Below are 6,008 nucleotides of genomic sequence, written 5' to 3' on the forward strand. Positions count from 1 at the left end.
CCTGGGTCACCTTTCTGGCCACACTTAGATTCGGTCTAGCTGCAGAGACGTGAGTGCCACCGAATCTTGACTTGGTAAACTGAAAAATAATATAGACAAAGGCCGTATCATGAGAGAAACATTTTGTCAAACTATTATTCAGTGAATGAAATGTAAAATATTAGTGGTCTTTTATGAGTGCCAGTAACTGTTGAATAATTACCATTGACAAATGCAATGGCCTCTGAACTAGACTGCTGCCTGGACTTTGGACTGGAGCTGGACCCACTGCAGCAGCAGCCTCCGGTCCAACCGCAGCAGCAACTGGCTGACGTCCTGCAGCAGCAACCTGCTGACTCACTGCAGCAGCCTGACGTCCCACAGCAGCAGCAGCAGCAGCAGCAGCCTGACCTCCAGCAGCAGCAGCCTGTTCTCATGCAGGCCCCAAATGTGCTGTGGTTGGCTGTAAACAAAATTGATACACCACTAGTTTTAGTTTGTGTACTGATTTGAGTGTGTGCGCACGCACGCACGCACGCACGCACACACACACATTTTTCATTGTTACCTTCTGAGTGTGGAATCCACACACACACTTGACTTGGCCAGGGAACAGGGACTTCTGTCCAGGTCTGGTCATTGGACATTTTTCAATCTACAAGTAACAGTTGTATATTTCATTGAGTTGAGCTGGCATGGAGTAATTACAGAGGACTACATTATTTGCCATTACATGTTTATTACCTCCTAGTAACATTACTTGTGATATGGTGAGCCCAAATGTACTATGATACAGTAAATAACAATTACTAAATAAAATATACTGTGCCAAGTATCATACCCTCTGGTACAGCTCGTACCACTTTTTCTGCCTGGGAGCTGGTCTGTTTCCTTCTTGTGAAGGCCATACTCCCGTGCCGGCGAACCTCCTCAGCCGTGACACCCATTCGGTGTCAGACATCGCCTTGTGGGTCTTTGATTTTGAAGCCTTTGATGATAAATTAATTCATTCATTCATTCATTCATGGTGATTTTTTAATGCATAACACCATAATTTCTGATAAAAAATGAATTCCAGACATAATCCCATCACCTTACCCATTTATTTACTGTATATTATGTCATCGTATGCGAAAATGCCTCATCTGAATAGACAGGCTAGCCTAGCAAAGCTTATCAGCAACAGGCTAGCCTAGCAAAGCCTATCAGCTAACTCCCGTTACGTTACGATATAGCTATAAATCGATAATGACAACACCACACAAGTTAAGTTATTTTCTAACATAACGTTATATCATCGGACGCTGTCGCAAATGTGTGCATACTCACCATTTTCGATAAAAACGATCAAAAACAGAAAGCTCTAGCTTGACAGACACTCTTAACGAACGCGAACGCCTCTTCGCTTCATAATTCTCGCCCCTGATTGGTCGAATGTTACAAATGTTGAAGGGCAGGGGAGAATGAGACACGGAGATTGGTCGAATGTTAAAAGCTTCCCGAACGCGATTGGCCATCACCCATAACATTATTCAAAATTGTTCAACATTTCCCCGGCTGATCCAGCAGCTGCTGGCGTTCAGGTCGCAGTCTCCCCTGGAGGCGTGGGTTGGAATCCCACTTCTGACATGCAGTGTTTTTCACTGGAACTGTTTCCAGTAACTCCAGTAAAACGCTGTGTTTGCCAAAGATGCAACAAATATTCCTGTTAGATTACTTCATAATGTTCTGCTGCACATTACCTCACAAACCTTAAATAAAACCAACCAGCATTGTATTTTTCTTGTCATGTTTATTTAAGCTCTTTTGTGTCTCACCTGCTTTAAACAAGGTCCCACTGAGATTTGAACTTTGATCACATCAAAGTCCAGAGTGCTAACCATTACACCATGGAACTGAAGTGAACTGAAGAACTCTTAAACAAACTCAGTTTCTACTTGAAATATGGTTAATACACAGAGCAGATAAATTGATTTTGAACATTACCTGAGAGACAGATAGCATTGAATTCATACAGCCGTATTAAGTTTTAACACTGGGTAAACATTTTACCTGTTCTTTTTAAATTAGGCTACACTGAGATTAGAACTCACTGGATTCAAAGTCCCGACTGCTAACCATTACACCGTGGAAGCAGTACCCAGGTTTGTAAAAGTATTTGCTTCACGAATAGCAACGCATCTTTTCCCAGCTCATACATATATTTATAAGGGTAGGGTGGTCACGATTGAAAGGGTGATTTGTGGAACAGAGGAAGACTGGACAATACTAAAGAGGTGCATCTTCCACCCTGCTTGGAGGTTCCCCCTGCAGCCTGAGAGAAGGTGATAACAGGAATGCTCAGTGTGCTCAGTGCAATGTAGAGTAAACTAACTACAACAAAGCAGGAAAATGAGCATAACCTAACCAGCCTTACTACCAATCAAGTAATTTTCAAAGTACTTTTTCTGCAGTAAAATATTCACATCTGCCCAATTTAATCAGATCATACATTTTGCCCACCATACCATAATGTAGAAGTCTGTAACAGAGCCTTTCATGTCACAGAGTCGATGCTGCATTCACGAACAAGAAAAGCAATTAGAGCAAATGATTCAATCTTTTACAAAACCAGTTTGTAACCTACACAAAGATTTGCATCAAAGTCAAAATTTCTACAAAAAAAAAAACAGAATCAGATGATGATCACAGAGTGGACAGGTCGCATTCTTTACCTGAATCTCCCCTTAAATCAGATTTCAACAACAAATTAAAATCTAATTGAGATCTTTGGATTGAGAGTACTGAGTTTGAATCATTACACTATGAAACCACTACACAGATAGACTTTCTGCAGATGATCCGTCTGTTATATTGTTGTCCATATTGTCACAAAAATGGAAATGATGCTGAGTGACACAGATACTGGAGGTCACATCTGTTAAAGGTCAAACCGCTTCTCAACAAGCTGTTCTTCAAAACTGCTAGTTCACTGGAAAAGCAGCAGTGCCCTCTGCTGTTTGGAGAGATAAGTATAAACAGTAGTAAAAACTGGTTTTGAATTCATCATATTGCCTGCCTATATTTGTTAATAAACATATTACCTTAAATGTGCTCCTACCTGTATCCTCCTCTTAATGCAACCACGCCCTGAGTCAGGTGTGTGAATAATGCAAACCCTCAACTACTCATCTCTTCACCAGTGGTGGAGGAGGGGATTTCAAGAGATTGTTAACATACATACAGTTGTTTGAAACACCTCGGTGCAAAAACTGCCAAGAGACCCAACTTTGAGCTACTACTGGTCAGGGTGACAGACCCCCCACTGACCAGATAGTCAAAACTCCAACTCCAGCTCCTGGATTCTTCTGGGCCCCCAGCTCTTCTCCAGCTTCACCAGATGCATTACCAGCAGGCCCACAGAACTTCTCCTCACAGCAGCGACGCAAGGTCCTGCTAGTATTCCAGCTCAGTTATCACCAGCAGCTGCATCGCAAAGCTTACTAGCTAACTCAACAATCTGAGGAACACAAAGTAAATTAGCACCGAGCTGCTATCCCTGCAAAGGAAAGGAGCGACCAGTATCCTCCACCTGCTGTCTTTTATCAGACTTTGCACAGCAAAAACAGCACTGTTCAACATTGGGATCACAACCTTCTCCTGATTGGCTCATGAGCCAAGGAACCGTCAGCACCTTTTCTTTAAGACTGGTAACATTGAACTGGGCCTAGATAGCACACAGCATAGCATAGCACAGTTAAGCACAGGACTTTTAACTCTGGTTGATGTACTGCATGTGTTCAATCTATGTGTTTGTTCACCGTTCGGGTGTTATTGTGATCTCTGTGTAGTCAGGTTATTAATAGTTTGCTTTGCAACACGGCATATTTGACATTAGTTAAATTATGCTTCACACAGACTGACCCGCAGATTCCACTGGATACGATACAGCTATGGTACGGCTGCGTTACGGCTCCGGTACGATTTTGCTCCGTCGTTCTCGTCCGGCAACCCCCACCAGCTGCGTTTTGAGTCCGCCACGGCGCAGCTCCGCCGTTCAGCTGGAGTTACGAAACCGAGGAATTCCCGCGATAATTACATAATCACACACGACCTAGACGCGTCAGTCAGAGCCAGGGGTGTGGATATTGTACTGTGATCATAAACTGTCTGTGATGAAAATTAGACTCATTCATGAAATTTCATCTGGAATTTTACAGGGGGCTGTAAAGCTGCAGTCCTAGCAACGGCCCTGCACACACACACTCACTCACTCACTCACTCACTCTCACTCTCTCTCTCTCTCTCTCTCTCTCTCTCTCTCTCTCTCAGCCTGGACCATATCACACCTACGTGCAGTGTGCGAAATACCCGTCAATATTCGGGGGGTCCCCATCTCCCGATTGTTGTGCAATACCGATCTAAATTTTCTCAATATGCAGTAGGCCTATAACATTACAATATTTCATGGATGCAAGCCAAAACAATCAGTCTATAGCCTACATGACAACATACACGCACACAGTTAACATTTTCTGATAATCCGATATGCTATAGTATTCATAAAGCATCACTGACATAGGAGGTTGCATTGGCTAAAGTTGTTTGGATGCACGTTGTTTTATAACAAGGAGAGGCAAAGTTGTGCAATGCAGACACGACAATAATTGGTACCAATCTGGCGCACTTACCTGAGCAATCAACAGATTATCAGCATAAATGCCAGGTATAGCCTGTCAGAGACTGGCACCAATCAGTGCACTTGCAAAGAGAGCCTGCAGTATGACTGATCCTGTGACACTAATTAACCATCCATCTACAACAAATACGATCAGACAGATACATCATTGAACACATACACAAAGCACATTCGCCTAACCGTGCAAACAGGCCATCTCTCAAATTGAAAAAAGCACCATGGCGGCTGCTGACAGACAGCCTACAACAAGCCAGACAGCACCACGGCGGGTGCTCTCTCTAAGACCACAAACCAGTGGCGGACTGGCACCAAAAAGAGGCCCTGGCAATTTTGACAGAGAGAGGCCACGTTTGTCTTCTCAGGTCATCTGCAACCAACAGAAACATAAACATTACACTGCCACAGAACATAATAGTATAGCTTAACCAGAACATGAAAAATAAATGTTTTACCTTTATGTAGTTACATTAGCAGGTTGCGCAATAATTTGCTTTTCTCTGCCACTCTATCAATCACATCATCCGAGTCCAGTCTAATGAGGATCTCCTTCTCTGTTGCCATCAACATGAAGGCTTCCAAATTTTCCTCTTGCATTCTGCTCCTGAGACGGCTCTTAATGAACTGTGTCGAGAAGCTTCTTTCACATGCCACTTGTGTGCAGGACAAGGTCAACAAAAATTTGTAGGCCAACTGTATTTTGTGGTACGCATGTGACAAAAACTTCAGCTGCTGGAGGAGGAAGTAGCAACTAGGCCTGTCACGATAACAAATTTTGCTGGACGATAAATTGTCCTAGAAATTATTGCGATAAACGATAATATTGTCGCTTTGAGACCATTTTTCAACTAATATAATGATAATGGCATAATAATGCAAGTAGGCCTACACCCTTTCAAAGATCAATAAACCTTAATTTCTAAAGAATATTTAACATTGGAACGTGAAGAAGACATTTTAAATATCCAAAGTAAATAAAGATGGAGCTTGTGGCCAGCCAAGATTCATAATTTGCTACAACAATGTTAGCACCTTTGTCTGTAGTGATGCGGACACTTGGTGAGTTAAAGTTTTCTGCCGGGGACAGACGCCGTTTTTCGGGCAGAGATGTGATGAAGAGTCGGCCGGACCGACAGGCTGACAGACATTTCTCCACGAATAACTGCGGTATTATTTTCCTCATATAAGTTGCCAAAGACACGACCAGTTACTACGTTACTGTTGTATGGTAATGTAACGTTGCTTTGTGGGACATTTATCTTTATTTTGTTGAGTGAAGGATCTGTACAGTTATCAGACACCAACACCATCAGACCGACACACCCTCGCTCCGCGCCGCCGGCTCGGTTCGCCG

The sequence above is a fragment of the Pagrus pagrus genome (genome assembly GCF_965226575.1).
Source record: "Pagrus pagrus genome assembly, chromosome: 24".
Taxonomy (NCBI): domain Eukaryota; kingdom Metazoa; phylum Chordata; class Actinopteri; order Spariformes; family Sparidae; genus Pagrus; species Pagrus pagrus.